The 20,000-nt window shown below is 38.2% G+C and overlaps 1 protein-coding gene across 16 annotated transcripts in view; it reads left to right on the forward strand.

Annotated features, from left to right (window-relative positions):
- FHIT (fragile histidine triad diadenosine triphosphatase) overlaps positions 1–20,000 on the forward strand; it is a 1,561,686-nt gene that overhangs the window by 437,598 nt on the left and 1,104,088 nt on the right. For all 16 annotated transcript variants that reach the window (XM_069560458.1, XM_069560461.1, XM_069560472.1 and 13 more), the window contains one exon: positions 9,561–9,653. The gene's annotated coding sequence lies outside the window, so the exon portion shown is untranslated. The remainder of the gene's footprint in view (positions 1–9,560; positions 9,654–20,000) is intronic.

A 20,000-nucleotide genomic window follows, 5' to 3' on the forward strand; every position in this document is an offset into this window, starting at 1 on the left:
GGGAACTGTCCCTCTTCCCCTCCTTTCATGCTGGAGAAGGTGAAGCGCAGGGTCTGTGCTGGGGGTCAGTGTGCCTAGGTAAGGACAGAGCTATGAAGATAAAAATGGGGATCAAGTGAAAGTCTGTATAGTGGGGCTACTGCTCTTTCCACATGTGGATCCCAGAACAGTGGCACTCAGGCAGGAGACTAGAAAACACTTTTCTGGGGACTTTGACCAGCCCAAGAAAAGAACTAAAATACCAACCAGGAAGCCAGTCACTCTAGTCCTGCATTGTCCGCTGTGGCAGCCACTGGCAGCATGTGGCTGCTGAACATTGAAACATGGTTCGTCTAACTTGAGATGGGTTGTAAATGCACAACATATTAAGAATTTTGAATACTTCGTTTATGCATGCATGCATACTGAGTCGCTTCAGTTGTGTCTGACTCTTTGTGACCCTATGGACTGTAGCCCACCAGTCTTCTCTGTCCATGGCATTTTCCAAGCAAGAATATTGCAGTGGGTTGCCATGCCTTCCTCCAGGGGATCTTCCCGACCCATGAATATAATCCAAGTCTCTTATGTCTCCTGCATTGTCAAGTGCGTTCTTTACCACTACTGCCACCTGGAAAGCCCTTCTTCACTTATGTGTAAATGTAAAATGTCTTGTTAGTTTTTATTTCACGTTGAAATATTTTTATATGTGGGGTTAAATAAAATATATTAGTAAAATAAATTTTTATAAGAGACTGGATTTCTCCCAGACTGAAAGCAGAAAAGCAACTTTTATGGAGCTATGGTGATTTTATAAGTAAAATGAAAGTAATAAGATATCAATATGAAGGGAGCAATCAGACAGGATATAGAGAACGAAACAAATCTTAGCCGTATATGTGCATGCGTATATGTTGTATATGTGATGTATCACTCTCTAGCTAGTTCCTATTGATGTCAGATTTTTTTTTTCTAATTTCTGACTGCCAGAAGGCAGTCAGATACGATAACGGAGGCAAGATATGATAATGGGAAAAACTCTGGTTCTGAAGTGACTTTGTGGCCCAGGAGAGCTGCTGCTTCTCTAAGCCATGGATCCTCAGATAACACTGCTTACTTTACAGGCTGTCCTAAAGCTTAGAGACAGTACCAGAGCTACATGGACTGTAGCCCGCCAGGCTCCTCTGTCCATGAGATTCTCCAGGCAAGAATACTGGAGCAGGTAGCCATTCCCTTCTCCAGGGGATCTTCCCAAGCCACAGATCAAATCCAGGTCTCTTGCATTGCAGGCAGATTCTTTACTATCTGAGCCACCAGGGAAGTCCAATAATAATGACAGCTAAAATTAACACAAGGCTTATTATGTGTCTGGGACTGAGCTTTTTTCACACATTAAATCATGCAATCACAGTGACCTAAAGAATATCATTATTTTTATTCCTGTTTTGCAGATGTGGAAACAGAGGCAAAAACAGTTACCTGACTTAAATCATAGTAACTAAACTGCAGATCTGGGATATTGATACACCAAGGACCTCTGCTATTTCCCCAAATATACGTTAATCCTACCCAGAGTTCAAGACAAATTCAGGAGAATAGAGCAATCCATACAGGCATCCAAGTGGTTTGATTCTTGGGTTGGGAAGATACCCTGGAGAAGGGAATGGCTACCTACTCCAGTAAGCAGTGTTACCTGAGGATCCATGGCTTAGGGAAGAAGCTGCTCTCCTGGGCCACAAAGTTACTTCAGAACCTGAGCTTTTTCTTTGATCATATCTTGCCTCATGAATTTTAGCACCTCATTGCTGATAGAAACCTTTTAGATCATCTTAAGAAGTTGCTGAACTTTCTGCAGAATGGGTCATTAAAGGCTGGGCTTTGGGGTCAGGGAGTCTTGTGTTCAAATCCTCATTCCACCACTCAGGACTGTGGGGTCCACTTGGACAAGATACTCAGCTCCATGAGAACTTCTCAGGCTGTAATAAGGGCTATATTAGCTAATGTATGGTAGGTCTTTGGCATGCTATATGTTGTGTGATTATTAATTTTTCACGATATGATTTTCATTATAAATGTAATCTAAGTCTCAGAGCTAGTTATTTGTGGACATGTAACTGAAACTCTAGTGGGTCTCTTATTCAGTGCTTTCTCTTCCCTACTTTGCTATCTAATTGGTTAGTTTTCATTCATCCTTTTAAAATCTACATTTATAAAGTCAGAGCTGTTAGTGAAGATTTTATAAGAACACTTTCCAAGAGGTGTTGTTTTTTTTTTTTTTTGAACTGCCAAGTCCAGAGATTTAGGATGTAGCTTGGTGCTGAAGTAATTGGCTCTCTTAGTCTTGAGTTATAAGAAGTTCCTTTTCAGAGTGTAAGGTTGAGAACCATGAGAGGAACTCTCACATTTTGGTAATTGCTTTAAGGAATAACTTACCTTAAAAAAAATGTTATTCAGCTATAATTCCTTCCTTCCCTCACCTTGACGTTTTGAGAATCTCCTCATTATATATCTCCACCAGCTTGTTTTCTGAGTTTCCCCTTTTAACTATTTCCTCAAGTACAATCCCTTAATATTATTTTCTTTTCAGCTTATCAACTGGTTGGAAAAGTGATATACTTTCGAGTACTGCAGAGTTTCTGAGGACTGTAGAAATGATCCAATCTTAGGAGAATACGGAAATGATTTAATCTTGGGTGAATACAGGAATGATTTAATTTTCTACCTGTCAAAGAACTGAAACATTATGAAACTGGCCTTAGCCAGCTACTTGAAGCAAGCTGTACACTCTTTGGTGCTGTTCTATCACATCAACAGACAGTTCATGATCAGAGATTAATTCAGAAACTCTCGTTAGTATGTCGAGCTAAGAACAGGGATGAGATGTCTTAATACCTCTTGAATGCAGCATTTGTGTGTATGTATATGTGTGTGTAAGAGAATGGGGTGGATTTAGCTATAAATAAGACTGAACGCCGCAATGCTCTGATATTGATAAAGTGGGTGTCTTCTAAATCTCTTTTAAATGTATTCCTCCTCTTCCTGGTAGTTAACCAGACAGATTATAGTTTAGTTATCCCAATGGGGAGTTTTAAATCAAAAGGACTAACAGGTTTCCCCCCCACCCCCAACATAAGTGAGAGAACACCAGGAAATAGAATTACAAATATATTTCCATTTTGTCATAAAGAAACTTAACATTTTCCCTGTTACTTAGACATCAGTTTAAACTATGACATTTCTCTTGTTTTGACTAGCACTGAAGTAAGAGAGAGAAATGTTCTATTACAGGGACCTTATTGCCTGAAATAAATCTCTCAGGATACTTGAACATTCTCTTATGATGCTCTTTTTGTGGTCTCCATGGTTCTTCTCTTTGGTTATTGAAATGTTTGACAAGTGACAACCATGCTAAATTTTTCACCTACTTTTTTGAGCTCTCCCTCTCAAACTGAAAATTAGAGTGAAGTAGGCAAGTTTCAGGGCTTCCCTGGCGGCTCAGCTGGTAAAGAATCTGCCTGCAATGCAGGAGACCTGTGTTCGATCCCTGGGTTGCGAAGATCTGGAGAACGGAACAGCTACCCACCCCAGTATTCTGGCCTGGAGAATTCCATGGACTGTACAGTCCATGGGGTTGAAAAGAGTCGGACACAATTGAGCAACTTTCACTTCACTAGGCAAGTTTCAGTCCCTCCCATCCCCTATAATGGAACCCATGTTGAGCCAGGAAAGCTGTGTATTCAACGTTGATCCATGCATCAGTCCAAAGTTATTAAGTGCTTTCCATTCAACATCTGTGTGAGATGCTATGAAAACTGCAAACAGCACCTTGAACAATTCCAGACCTCAAAAACCTCCCCTTATTTTCCTCCTTTAGTTTCCCTTCCCTCCTCTCTTTTAGCCAACTTCCCAAAGAATTTGAAGCTGTTCACTAAATTAAAGGTAATGTGCAAATAATAAAATAACCATAAGACAGAATTGTGATCATCTTTACTAGTATGAACCCATGGGATGGAAGAACTAAATTTGGTTGTAAGTTTCCTGGTCTCTAAGGCAGAAAGGGAATTACTAATTTACGTAGCCTTCTTTGTCTGACCGGAGAAAGCATCAGAGTTTTTCACTCTGGTAGAGTATATTTGGGATCAAAACTGAAGGTGGAATTTACTGGTTTACAAAGTGAACATTGACTTTACTGCAGTTTTCAAACTGAGGAATATCTATGGGGAGGAAAGATTTAGGGCATGAGTTCATATCTATCTTGCTTACTGTTATGGCCCAGGGCTCAGCACAGGTGCCAAGTAGTTATTGGAGACTGTTGTTATTTTAGTCATTAAGTCATGTCCAACTCTTAGCAAGCCTGGACTGTAGCTCTCCAGGCTCCTCTATCCATGGGATTTCCCAGGCAAGAATACTGGAGTGGGTAACCATTTCCTCCTCCAGAGCATCTTTCCAACCCAGGGACTGAACCTGTGTCTCCTGCATTAGCAGGCGGACTCCTTACCCCTGAGTCACCTGGGAAGCCCCAGGTAGTGGAGGTATTTTTCTTCAATTAAAATGGGCCATTCAATGGACAATTTTGCATTGACTTTCAGTAACAATGAAGATACTACTCTGACCCTGAGTGTTGTATTCTCTCTCCCTAGAAAGCCATACTTCAGTTCTCACGTTAAATCCAACTTCGTTTGTTTTAGTATCTCTGAAAAGGATCTGCTTCTTTCCTCTGGAGCTCTTCCCGCAGGTGGAAAATACTCACTCCCTGTGGGACTGTTTGACTACTGTTTGTCTCCTCTAGTAGGCTCCAAAAGGCCTAGATCACATTTGATTTTGATCACCTTCATACCCCAGCCTGTATCATAGAGTCTGGCACTTACTAGATACTCATTAAATAGTTTGTTAAGTGAATGAAAGTCACTAATTACCAAACAGCATGGTGGGTTGTGCTTTTAATGAACTTTCAATGAAAATGAGGATAATGGATGAAAACGAGGATACTGTTAAATATAATACCGAGGATACTGTTAAACAGAATAATAATGATGCTGATGCTTAAAAAAAAAAAAAAAAAAGGTGATGGTAGCTACTTCTGTTAAATTCTAACTATGTTCCAGGCCCTTCACATAAAATGTACCCCTTATAACTCAATGAGGAAGGCAAAATTATTCACTGCATTTTACCAACGAGGAAAATGAGCATTAAAGGAGATTGATGACTCCGATAAAGTCATACACTTAATTGGCTGGTGGAGCCCAGGATTCGAATGAACATTCTTAACCACCAGGCAAAATTGTTCTCCCTAAGCTGTTTTATTAAAGCATCCTCTGGTTTATGATCTGGAGGAACAAATTGATAGTGTCCTCATGTGTCCTGAGCCCTGCGATAAGTTACCTTGTGACAACCCAAAATAGCAACAGTTCTCTATCACTTCATTGTGAGGCCTCCACCCTCACAATGTTTTTAGCCAGGAGCACAGAAAACAAAAAACAAAAACAAAAAAAAATAATGTAGAATCAGGGGCCATAAGATTCTTTATTTTCATTTTCAGAGCATTGGAGCAGGATTTTTATTTTTTCCCCGCCAGTCTTCTTTGGTGCACCACCCCCTTGGTTAATGTCCATTGCTGCAGTTCTGTTAATAAGGAGTTATCACATATTTCATTTTTTCATTTGAAAATCCAATGTTTATTGCAGTGCAGAGCGGCCACCTTATTGTAAGTACTTGCTTAGACAAATGAAATGATTCCATGTAGTAGCTCTGCAAAGTCTGATTTCCATGTGTGGAATCATGTTTATCATCACCCAATTTCAAAGGGACAAAATAGCACATTTACACTGGTAACTCTTTTATAACATTCCCTTTCTACATTATGTGTTTGTTTTGTTGTTAGAAACCAACCCAAATCCCTTCTTCCAGGATGACACACACAAAAGGATGGCAATATTTAAATATTAGGGCTGTGATGGGGTGAAGCAGTTGAGGCATGTCCAGCATTGACTTGGTGCCCTCTGCCCTCATGGGTGCATTATGTAGATACAGGGATTGCCAAATTTTCCTTTAAGAGTTTAGCTAACTGATTCTTGAAGAACTTAAGGTCTCTCAAGGAAGTGTACATAGAAAGCATTTTTCAACACAGTATCGGCCCAGGAGGAAGCACTGGATCTTCTGGGGCTTTCACTTCATGATTACTGAACTTTCCTGCAAGCTTTTTTTTTTTTCCTCCACAGATTCTCCCTCCAGGAAAAGAAGGAACGTTCTTTGCAATTCTAACCTCTTTAAAGGATGACCTCCTCACCTCAAAGAGGGTCTTTCGGTATTACTGGTAGAAATGAATTATCTTAAAGCTAACTTTTATTTTAAAGCAAAAATCCCGTTTTGGAGGGGGGAGAATTTAATTTCAAACCCTAGAACATATAAGGTTAATGGCAAACTCACTTCAAGGAGAGAAATATAAAAAGCAAAATTGCTCAGTCGACTGAAGAACTAATCAAGCATATTGTTCCCTTGATTCTATAAAATTACAGCGAACCTTTTAGAAAGGTTGAAAAGATGTCCATGGTGTGCCCTCAGTTTACTTGGTCTGTAAATGCGTGTTCCCTCTTCCCAGAGGCGCTGGTGTGTGCTGAAGGGGGTCTCCTGGCTAAGGGCTGAGTGTCTTTCCAAATGACAGATGGTTCCCTCTACTGGCTGAACTTAAATTCAGTCCTCTGAGCTGAGCCAACCAGGGAGGAATCACCATCCTTCTCACTGATAACGAAACCAGTTTTGAGTTTCATCCTTAAAGAAACCACCCACCCGAGGCCAGTTTAAGTGCACGCAGGAGCTGGTGATGGACTTCTTCCTTCCTGTCTCCTTCTCCCCTCCCTCCTTTCTTCCTCCCTCCCTTTCTTTCTCCCTCCCTTTCCCTTTACTTCCTTTATTTTGAGAAAAATGTAAAGACACAGGCAAGCCCAAAAGGTAGTGTAATAAGCATCTGTATTTCTACTATCTAAAAAGGAGCATCTGTTTATGTTTAGTCAGATTTACTTCCAGTTTGTGTGTTTGTTTCTTTTCAAAGCAATCATTGATGAAACCAAATTCCCTGTTAAGTACCACATCTGGCTTTCCTTCCACTCTTTACTCTCTCAGCTGTCTACCAAAAGTTCCCGACCATAAATTTAGGATGTTTTTAACTAGTATATTGTTTATATTTTTTATGCACGCACACATATATACCAACAACCAATATACACTATTTTGTTTGAATATTTAATGTTTAAATCTTTCCTTGTTGCTTTTTTAACATCACAGTATTTACAAAACTAAGCTGCATTGATGCCGTAAAAATCAATTAATCAATTTTAACAGCTCCATAATATTCCATCCTATACATATAGTGCATTTTATTGACCTATTCCATTTCCAGTGCAACTTAGATCATTTCCAAAGTTTGCTGTACAAAAACAAAAACACTTCGGTATTATTTTAGTATGTGTCTTCTTGTGTCCCTGTTGCTTGAGTCCAGTATACCCTGTAGGAAGAATCAGTATACCATAGGATATTGTACTATTACTTTTGATAAATATAATGAAATTGCTCACCAGAAAGATATACCAATTCATGATTTGGCCAGAGGTAAACTAGAGTATTATGCTAATTTTTCCCTACATCTTACAACACTGACTTTTGTCTACCTTTTCCATGTTTACTATTCTAACAAAATTAAAATGGAATTCCGTTAATATAATATGCATTTTACTCTAGTGATTCTGAGCTTTTTGTTAATGTTCATTGTTCATTGAGATTTCTTCTTTGGACAACCATTTTTTCCTATACGTCTGTTCATCTTTTTTCTTCAGTTTAGTAGTTCCTTATATGTTTTGGTTACTTATTCTCTGTCTGTTTCATGTTCTTTGTTGTTCAGTTGCTAAGTCGTGTGCTACTCTTTGCAACCCTGTGAACTGTAGCACGCCAGGCTTTCCTGTCCTTCACTGTCTCCCAGAATTTGCTCAAACTCATGTCCATTGAGTCAGTGATACCATCCAAGCACCTAATCCTCTGTGGCCCTCTTCTCCTCCTGCCCTCAATCTTTCCCAGGTTCAGGGTCTTTTCCAGTGAGTTGACTCTTTGCATCAGGTGGCCAAATATTGGATCTTTAACTTCAGCATCAGTCCTTCCAATGAATATTCAGAGTTGATTCCCTTTAGGGTTAACTGATTTGATTTCCTTGCTGTCCAAGGGACTCTCAGGAGTCTTCTCTAGCATCACATTATGAAAGCACCAGTTCTTGGCACTCACTCTTCTTTATGGTCCCACTCTCAAATCTGTACACAACTACTAGAAAAACTATAGCTTTGACTATACGGACCTTTGTCAGCAAAATGATGTCTCTGCTTTTTAATACTCTGTCTAGGTTGGTCTTAACTTTTCTTCCAAGGAGTAAGCATCTTTTAATTTCGTTGCTGTAGTCACTGTCCACAGTGATTTTGGAGCCCAGGAAAATAAAGTCTGTCACAGTTTCCACTTTTTCCCATCTATTTGCCATGAAGTGATGGGACTGGATGCCACGATCTTTGTTATTTGAACGCTGAATTTTAAGCTGGCCTTTTCACTCTTCTCTTTCACCTTCATCAAGAGGCTCTTTAGTTCCTCTTCACTTTCTGCCATTAAAATGGTATCATCTGCATATCTGAGGTTGTTGATATTTCTCCTGGCAGTCTTGATTCCAGCTTGTGCTTCATCCAGCCCAGTGTTTTTCATGATGTACTCTGCATATAAGTTAAATAAGCAAGGTGACAATATACAGCCTTCATATACTCCTTTTCCAATTTTGAACCAGTCTGCTGTTCCATGTTCCAAGAACAGTTCTAAGTGTTGCTTCTTGACCTGCATACAGGTCCCTAACATGTGCCAGGAAATTGTGCTTGGTGTTTTATCCAAATTATAAAAATATATTCTCTTTATAAATATACCCTTCATATATATATTATTATGCCCATTTGACAGAAGTGAAAAGTGAGGCTCAATGGAGTTCAGCAGCTATATAAGACACAGAGATAGTGAAATGCATTACTAGAATTCAAACTTAGGCTAGAAGGACCACAAACCCTTGTTCCTTCTGTTGTCAGATTCCTTCTGATTCTCATGGACACTAGGGTTTCAAAAGAAAGTAGGTAAACTGATCTGCAAAGTACCCTTCAGACTGGCCAGATGATTTGGCATAGACCACCACAAAACCTGAGAGGTACTCTTGCTGACAGGTTGGCAGGTTGGCTTCATCTTTCTGAAAAATGGAAAACCCCAGTGGCAGTACTGGCTGACTATGAAGAGGGTCAAATAACAATGCAGCTAGAACAGCCCAGGACTGACTAGACGTGGAAGATGGAAGTTCAGAGCACCATTCTGCCTCTTCCTTTATGTGATCTTGTAGGGGTCAGTGCAGACCAATGACAATACTTAGACATTACATGTGTGCCCGTATTCTACCCTTTCAACAGTACCAGTGCAGTCCTGTTTGCTCAGTATTCATGCTGAATGTCCCTAATGAAGCTGTACCTATAAGTCATCTGGATCACTGCAGAAATGATCATCTGAATTTCTCTTTTCTGATGTAGGTATTCCAGGACTGCCAACCTGTCGACAGCCTCTGCAAAAACTCTGCACACCCTTCTGTTGAGCACTCTGAGGAAGTAACAGTCTTCAGACAGGTAGTGTTTACTTAATTTAAGATTTTTTTTCATAGAATTAGGCATACCTGACTTACTATGGACATCTGTATCATAGCAGTAAGATTCCTATGTACACATAAAATAGAACTCTTAAAATGGTAGAATTTCAGGGCTCGATTTCCTTAGAGAATTTACCCTCTCCTGACTTCTATTTGTAGCTGCCATTTAAAACTCAGGGTATAAATATTATGTCAGTTAAATAAGGAATGATGACTTTACTTTTTAAAGAAAGCATTACCTTCCCTTTTATGAAATGTAGTATAACTGTTACCTGATTGACATCTATTATATTATTCTCCCCCCACCAGACAGTTACACATATTTAATAATTTTTATGTCTAAAAAGAAGGTTAAACAGTTACATAGTTGAGTTGTTAGGCTTTGCATGGTTTTGAGAATGATCCTGGAGATGAGATGGCATTAGTAGTGGCAGGAGGTCACATCTGACGTGAAATGTACCTCCTAAAATGGCAAGGGATTGTTCTTGGTCAGAGGAAGTTCTAGTGGCATTTGCTGGGACAGTGAAGAATATATCTTATAAAAAAGACTTGAGGATAGGACAAAGTAATTACTCATCTTTGTATGTATTTGAATGATTTTACTGGATACATGTAATATGCATTTTTAAAAATAGCAATAAAGGACTGGAAATATGTGAATATGGGCAATACTTCCCCGGCGTGATATCAGTGGACAGTGTTCATTTAAACCGTTCCTGGAACTCACATGTGCATACCCCTCTCCTCTTCTCTCACTCCTTCTCATCTTTATTCCACTCACAGTGTCTCCCCATTCCAGAGTCTCAGCTAACAATTTAGCATGTGTAATAAATATAAATATTGAACAGCCCCATGTGTCAGAACACAAACATTTATTATGCTTTCAGCCACGACCCAGTCTCCTGTTTCCATTTTACATTGTCTGCCTTCTATTCTCTCGTATTCCACAGTTGTTTAAAACTCATAGATTTATGCAAAGTTTACAGAATCGAGCAAGACTGTCCCTCGAATGTGTAGGGCTGTGACACATTGCTGTGTTTTCTAGAAATACTCACCAAATGCAGATTATGGAGGGATGAGTCAGGCATCCTCTCTTCTTGATGGCCCTGACTTCTTTCTGGTGAATCACCTTCCTGTCTAGAGGGTTTTTCTGGAAGATGTAGAAGGCTTAAAGATGGTAAATGAAATGAGCTGAAATGGAACCCTGGTGGGAGTTTTGCGCAGAATTGTTTGATCCTTGTGTTATGGTTCTGGTTAGTGTTTTTGAGCCCTGAAGCAAAGCTCTTTTTAACATGAAAGCTGTCAATATGAAATATATAGATCTAAAAGAGGAGTATTTTAATATTAATTATTAGCAGAAGGAGGAATTGCAGACTATAACTTTGACTTTTAGCATCTCCACCTAGTTCTCTTTGCTTGGAAAGACTTCCCTTTTCTCTCTTCATAGTAAAAGGCATGTGCTTCATGATTCTGAAGACCTATACTTCACTGTTTCTTTTCTTTAAAGAGACTGACAGGTTTCTGCCATTTGCTGTGTGATCTCGGTTAACTCATTTAACCTCTCTGAACTCTGGTATCTTCCTCCACAATATGGGGCTAATTATAGGAACTACCTCACAGACTGCTTATAAAGGATTAAATGGCAATTATTGTAAAGTGATAAGCAAGATGCTTGGCATACAGAAGCTCTTAAGAGATGGTAACGACGAATATAAGAAGGAAATGTGCACTTACTGATTCTGTAACACTGTTTAAGGATATTATTTTAATATTCTGTTTCTCATAGGATATTACCTATTGCAGTTTTCAATGAGGCAAGATATAGATATCTGAGATCAAAAAACTAAGGTAAAATAAATAACGTGGCAAAGTACCATGTAGATTATCTCCGGTAGTCATGAACCCGTATAAGCCTCATTGCTTTGAGATTAAATGCTGCCAGTGTTACAGCCAGATCTGATTGATGTTTTATCATTTTATCATTTAACTTTGTGCTGTACTTTCATTCCACATCTTCTCATGTACTTGGCAGGATGATCAAGGAAGCTCTGACTTATGTTTCTACCTAAAACCAAAACCAAACATCACTAGGCGAGGTAATGAATGAAGGTTAAATATTTTGAGAAGAGGAACTGGGAGATGCAAAAGAGTATTTCCTAAATGTTTTTCACTTGTTTCCACTTCTAGTATAGCTAAGTATGTGCTGTTGAACCTGGTATTTTCACATATAGAAACTGTAAAGTACGGGAGAAGAATTACCTGACAACCCTAGAGAGTGAAAATAAGTAGGGACTGAAAGGGACTTCAGATTTAAAACTTAGGCTCAGTGCAGAGTGATTTCCCCATTTTATGGCTTTTTCGACTGAGGGTATGCATGGTGAGGTTAATGTCACTTCGGGTGACTAACTCCAGTAGAAAAATCACAGTCTTTTTGGTTTGAAGACCCTAGGAACAGGGTTCAGTGCAACAACAGCCCCTGCAAAATGAAGCTAGAATACTGTTTTTAAATTGGTAATTTTATTTGTATTTGGCTGTGCTGGGTCTTTGTTGTTGCAGACTTTCTCAGTTGTAGCAAGCGGGGGCCACTCTTTGTTGCAGTGTAGGAGCTTCCCATGGAGGTGGCTGCTCTTGTTGTAGAGCACAGGCTCTAGGACACATGAGCTTCAGTAGCTTCAACACATGAGCCCAGCATTTCAGCTCCCAGGCTCTAGAGCACGCTCAGTAGTTGAGGGTCGTGTGCTTAGTTCCTCTGTGGCATGTGGGATCTTCCTGAACCAGAGATCGAACCTGTGTCTCCTGTATTGGCAGGTGGATTCTTTCCCACTGAGCCACCAGGGAAGCCCTTAAGCTAGAATTCTGGAAAGCAGAAAGGCGGATGGGGAAGCTCCCGATTCAGTGGATAAATACAACCCAAAGTTCTGACTGACTCCTGAATCATGGATGTGTGGAGCAGATACAAGCTGGCACCACTGAAGATGAAAGAACTGAACTGAAGTTTGAGCTGCCACCCAAGAGATAGTTTTCACCTTGTGTATAATCAAGTTAATTGCTTGCTAAAACAAATAAATCAGTACTCTTCACAGAATTCTAACAGATTTTAGAGTCTTTGCTTCAAAATATTTGCATCATACATTTACATAATACAATCCCAAATTACATAAGATATGAAGAACCAAGAAAATGTGACCCCTTCTGAAGAGAAAAGTCTGATTCCAAGATGACCCAAAGGTGGGAATTAGCAAAGATTTTAAAACAGCTTTTATAACCGTACTCAAGGAGGCTAGAAAGATACACTCACAATGAGTAAAAAATGTAGTAAATGGAAACTACAAAAAAAGAAACAAATTGAGATTCCAGAACTGAAAATATAGTATTTGAAATAAAAATTCACTGAGTTTACATCCATTGGAAATAATAGAAGGTGTCAGTGAACCTAAAGATAGAACAGAAGCCAATTTCATTCTTAAGAACAGAAAAAAAGCGTTTTTTAATTTTTTAACTGTCGGCCATACTCCACTGTATGTGGGAACTTAGTTCCCTGACTAGGGATAAAACCCACATCCCCCTGCGCTAGAAGGTGGAGTTTTAACCACTGGACCATTGGGTAAGTCCAAGAAGAAAAATTTAAAAAACTAAACAATAACGAATAGAGCCTCAGAGATCTATGTAACATAAGTAAAAATGTCTAATGTATATGTAATTGGAGTCTCAGAAGAAGACAAGAAAGAGAATGACAGGGAAAGGAAAATATTTGAAGAAATAATGGCCAATTTTTTTTTAAAATTTGATGAAATGCATACATTTACAGATCCAGAAACTCAGGGAACTTCAAACAGGATTAAAATAAAGAAAACTGTACCTATGCACATCATATTCTAACTGTTGGACACCAACAGTAAAGAGAAAATTTTGATAGTGGTCACAGAAAATGACAGGTTACCTTCCAAGACACTGTACTTTAAATCAGCACTGCCTTCTTATCAGTAACTATAGAGTCTAGGAAAAGTAAAATGATATTTTTAAAGTACAGAGAAGGAAAAAGAAAAATCCTGTTAACCCAGAAATCTATGTATAGTGAAAATATCCTTTGAGAATGAAGGCAAATTAAAGACATTTTCAGATAAAAGTAAGCTAAGAGAATTCATTGCCAGCAGACCAACAACACAAGAAATGCTAAAGGAAGTTATTCAAGCTGAAGTGAGATAACACCAGATGGAATCTTAAATCTTCAAGAATGAATCAAGAATGTCAGAAATTGTAAATATGAAAGAGTATTTTCATCTCAGTATCTTTAAAATACACAGAAAATTTAAAACCCAAATCATAACACTGCCTTGTGATACTTATAATGTGCTATGTGTAGATATCATTTGTAAGACAATTATAGCATAAATAATGAGGGGGCTGCATAGCAAATGGACTTATATAATTGTATAGTTTTCAAATTTGTATGGGGAGGTAATGAAATGAACTCTCAAGAAGACTGTGAAAGGTCAAAAATGTATATTTTAATGCTTAGAACAATAACTGAAAATACAATAGATAAAGTAGAATCCTAAGCACTTTAAAAATGATCCCAAAAGAATGCAGGAAAGATTGAACAGAGAACAAAAAACAGAAGAGGCAAAAGGAAACCAAGCAATGAAATTGTAGCTCTAAGTGCAACCATATCATGTTAATCATATTTATTTATATTGAATGATGTTATTGTTCCATTGCTCAGTTGTGTCAGACTCTTTGTGACACCATTGACTGCAGCATGCCAGGCTTCATATTAAATGTTAATGTTGTGGGCTTTTAGAACTCAAAAAAGACCCTTTCATGTTGGGTGAAACTATTCTTGGTAGATTGGACCTACGCTGGTCTTTGGAGAGAGATCAAGCCGTGAGCCTTTGATGTGGGAGCACTGACTCCAAGACCCTAGACAAGGAGAACTAAACCTAGGGAATATCAAATAGTGAGAACTCACACAAAGGAAACCACTTGAATACAAGACCTGGCGTCACCCAACCACAAGCAGCACCCTGTGCATGACAACCTCATTTAAACAACAAACAAAACAAAAATATAAACCCAATCATCAGCAGACAGGATTACCACCTCTCTCAGCCTTGCCCATCAGAGGAAAAGCAAACAAAGAAAAACACAACACAAATCTCACCCTATAGGAAGCTTACACAAACCACTGGACCAACCTTCAGTTCAGTTCAGTTCAGTTCAGTTGCTCAGTCGTGTCTGACTCTTTGCAACCCCATGAATCGCAGCATGCCAGGCCTCCCTGTCCATCACCAACTCCCGGAGTTAACTCAGACTCATGTCCATCAAGTCAGTGATGCCATCCAGCCATGTCATCCTCTGTCGTCCCCTTCTCCTCCTGCCCCCAATCCCTCCCAGCATCAGAGTCTTTTCCAATGAGTCAACTCTTTGCATGAGGTGGCCAAAGTACTGGAGTTTCAGCTTTAGCATCATTGGAGGGCAGAAACGAAAAGGAAGAAAGAATTCAACCTTGAAGCCTGGGAAAAGGAGACCTCAAACACAGTAAGTTAAAAAAAATAATGAAAAGGCAGATAAATACTACATAAATGAAGGAACAAACTAGAAACATAGAAGTCCAAAAAAATGAAGAGGAGACAGGCAAACTACCTGAAAAAGAATTCAGAATAATGATAGTAAAGATGATCAAAATTCTTGAAAACAAAATGGAGAAAATGCAATAATCAATTAACAAAGACCTAGAAGAACTGAAGAATAAACATACAGAATCAAACAATACAACTACTGAAATTAAAAATACTCTATAAGGAATCAATAGCAGAATACTGAAGGAGAAGAATAAATCAGTGAGCTGAAAGATAAAATGGTGAAAATAACATCTGAAGAGCAGAATAAAGTAAAAAGAATGAAAAGAACTGAGGACAGTCTTGGAGACCTCTGGGACAATATCAAACGCACCAACATTCGAATTATCTGGGTCCCAGAAGAAGAAGAAAAAAAGAAAGGTATGAGAAAATTTTTGAAGAAATCATAGTTGAAAATTTCCCCAACATGCTAAAGGAAATAATCACTCAAGTCCAAGAGTCACAAAGAGTCCCATACAGGATAAACCCAAGGAGAAACACGCCAAGACACATACTAATCAAATGACTAAATACAAAGAAAGAATATTAAAAGCAGCAAGGGAGAAACAATGAGTAAAACACAAGGGAAACCCCATATGCTTAACAGCTCATCTTTCAGCAGAAACTCTGCAGGCCAGAAGGGAATAGCAGGATATATTTAAAGTACTGAAAGGGAAAAATCTACAACCAAGATTACTGCACCCAGCAAGGATCTCATTCAAAACTGATAGAGAAATAAAAATCTTTTCAGACAAGCAAAAGTTAAGAGAATTCAGTATCGCCAAAGCAGCTTTACAACACATGGTAAAGGTACTTATTCAGTCAAGAAATACTTGAGAAGAAAAAAGATCCACAATTAAGAGAATGGTAATAGGAACATATATATCAATACTTACTTTAAATGAAAATGGATTGAATGCTCCAACCAAAAGACACAGACTGGCTGAATGGATACAAAAATAAGACCCATATATATGCTGTCTGCAGGAAACCCACTTCAGACCTAAAGACACATGTAGACTGAAAGTGAGAGGATGGAAAAATATATTCCATGCAAATGGGAAGCAAAAGAAAGCTTGAGTAGCAATCCTCACATCAGACAAAATAGACCTTAAAATAAAGAAGATTACAAGAGATAAGGAAGGACACTACATAATGATCAAGGGATCAATCCAAGAAGAAGACGGAACAATTATAAATATCTATGCATCCAACCTAGGAGCACCTCAATACATAAGACAAATGATAACAGACATAAAAGGAGAAATCGACCGTAACACAATGATAGTAGGAGACTTTAACACCCCACTCACACCAATGGACAGATCATCAAAACAGAAAAATGATAAGGAAACACAAGTCTTAAATGATACATTAGATGAGATGGATCTCATTGATATCATGAGGACATTCCATCCAAATGCAGAAGAATACACCTTCTTCTCAAGTACACATGGAACATTCTCCAGGATAGACCACATCTTGGGTCACAAATCAAATCTCAGTAAATTTAATAAAATTGAAATCATATCAAGCATCTTCTCTGACCACAATGCTATGAAACTAGATTTCAATTATAGGAAAAAAAAAAAACCTGTAAGTAACACAAACACATGGAGATTAAACAACACATTTCCAAATAACCAACAGGTTATTGAAGAAATCAAAAGGGAAATAAAAAAATTTCTAGAAACAAATGACAATGAAAACATGACAACTCAAAACTTATGGGATTCAGCAAAAACAGTTCTAAGAGGGAAGTTTGTAGCCATACAATCCTACCTCAAGAAAGAAGAAAAACATCCACTAGACAACCTAACTTTATACCTAAAACAATTGGGAAAAGAAGAAGAAAAAACCCCCCCAGATTAGTAAAAGGAAAGAAATCATAAAGATCCCAGCAAAAATAAATGAAAAAGAAATGAAAGAAACAGTAGTAAAGATTAATAAAACTAAAAGCTGGTTCTTTGAAAAGACAAAGTTGACAAGCCTTTAGCCAAATTCATCAAGAAAAAAGTGAGAAGAATTAAATCAACAAAATTAGAAATGAAAAAGGAGAGGTTACAACAGACAATGCAGAAATACAAAGGATTATGAGATAATGAGCAACCAGACGGCAATAAAATGGATAACCTGGAAGAAATGGACAGATTCTTAGAAAAGTTCAATCTTCCAAGACTGAACTAAGAAGAAATAGAAATTATGAACAACCCAGTTACAAGCACTGAAATTGAAGCTTTGATCAAAAGTCTCTCAAAAAACAAAAGCCCAGGACCAGATGGCTTCACAGGAGAATTTTATCAAACATTTCATAAAGAGCCAATGCCTATCCTTCTAAACCTCTTTCAAAAAATTGCAGAGGAAGGAACACTTCCAAACTCATTCTACAAGGCCACCATCACCCTGATACCAAAACCAGACAAAGACAACACACAAAAAAGAAACTACAGGCCAACATCACTGATGAATATAGATGCGGAAATCCACAACAAAATTTTAGCAAACAGAATTCAGCAACACATCAGAAAGCTCATACACCATGATCAAGCTGGGTTTATTCCAGGAATGCAAGGATTCTTCAATATACACAAATCAATCAATGTGATACACCATATTAACAAATTGAAAGATAAAAACTGTGTGATAATCTAAATAGATACAGAAAAAGCCTGTGACAAAATTCAGCACCTGTTTATGATTAAAACTTAAAAAAAAAAAGGGCACCTAAGGAACCTACCTCAACATAGTAAAGGCCATACATGATAAGCCTACAGCAAGCATTATACTCAATGGTGAAAAGCTGAAAACATTCCTCCTAGGATCAGGAGCAAGACAAGGGTGTCTACTTTCACCACTGTTATTCAGCATAGTTCTGAAAGTCCTCAGTTCAGTTCAGTCTCTCAGTCGTGTCTGACTCTTTGCCACCCCATGAATTGCAGCACGCCAGGCTTCCCTGTCCATCACCAACTCCCGGAGTTCACTCAGACTCACGTCCATTGAGTCAGTGATGCCATCCAGCCTAGCTACAGCAATCAGAGAAGACAAAAAGTAAATAAATAAAAGGAATCAAGACTAGAAAAGAAGAAAGCTCTCACTATTTGCAGATGACATGATACTGTAAATAGAAAAGCCTAAAGATAGTATAAGAAAATTACTAGAGCTAATCAGTGAAGTTAGTAAAGTTGCAGGATACAGAATCAATACCCCGAAATCATTTGCATTTCTATATACCAACAATGAAAAATCAGAAAGAGAAATTAAGGAATCAATCCCATTCACCATTGCAAGAAAAAGAATTAAATACCTAAGAATAAACTTACCTAAGGAGACAAAAGAACTTTACACAGAAAATTATAAGACACTAATGAAAGAAATCAAAGATGACATACACAGATGGAGAGGTATTCCATGTTCCTGGGTAGGAAGAATCAATACTGTGAAAATGACTATACTACCAAACGCAGTCTACAGATTCAATGTGACCCCTATCAAATTACCAATAGCATTTTTTTTTTATAGAACTAGAACAAAAAATTTCACAATTCATATAGAAACACAAAAGACCCTGAATAGCCAAAGCAGTCTTGAGAAAGAAGAATAGAGCTGGAGGAATCAACCTTCCTGACTTCAGATTGTACTACAAAGCTACAGTCATCAAGACAGTATGGTACTGGCACAAAAACAGAAATATAGACCAATGGAACAAGATAGAAAGCCCAGAAGTAAACCCATGCACCTATGGGTACCTTATTTTTGACAAAGGAGGCAAGAATATACAATGGGGCAAAGACAGACTCTTCAATAAATGGTTCTGGGTAAACTGGATAGCTACATGTGAAAGAATGAAATTAGAACACTTTCTAATACCAAACACAAAGATAAACTCAAAATGGATTAAAGACCTAAATGTAAGACCAAAAACTATAAAACTCTTGGAGGAAAACATAGGCAGAATGCTCGATGACATAAATCAAAACAAGATTCTCTATGACCCACCTTCTAGAGTAGCGGAAATAAAAACAAAAATAAACAAGTGGCACCTGATTAAACTTAACAGCTTTTGCACAGCAAAGGAAACTATAAGCAAGGTGAAAAGACAACGTGCACAATGAGAGAAAATAGTAGTGAATGAAATAACTGAGAAAGGATTAACTTCCAAAATATACAAGCAGCTCATACAACTCAGTGCCAGAAAAACAAACAACCCAATCAAAAAGTGGGGAAAATACCTAAACAGACATTTCTCCAAAGAAGGCATATAGATGGCTAACAAACACATGAAAATATGCTCAACATTGCTCATTATTAGAGAAATGCAAATCAAAACTACGAGATATCACCTTACACCCGTCAGAATGGCCATCATGTATGGAAAGAGTAACATGGAATCTTACATTACCATCTGTAAAATAGATAGCCAATGGGAATTTGATGTGTGGCTCAGGAAGCTCAAATAGAGGCTCTATATTAATCTGAGGAGTGGGATGGGATGGGAGATGGGAGGGAGAGTCAAAAGGGAGGGGATATATGTGTACCTATGGCTGATTCAAGCCAGGCTTCAGCAATACGTGAACCGTGAACTTCCTGATGTTCAAGCTGGTTTTAGAAAAGGCAGAGGAACCAGAGATCAAATTGCCAACATCCGCTGGATCATGGAAAAAGCAAGAGAGTTCCAGAAAAACATCTATTTCTGCTTTCTTGACTATGCC

Source organism: Ovis canadensis, chromosome 19 (genome assembly GCF_042477335.2).
Source record: "Ovis canadensis isolate MfBH-ARS-UI-01 breed Bighorn chromosome 19, ARS-UI_OviCan_v2, whole genome shotgun sequence".
NCBI classification, from domain to species: domain Eukaryota; kingdom Metazoa; phylum Chordata; class Mammalia; order Artiodactyla; family Bovidae; genus Ovis; species Ovis canadensis.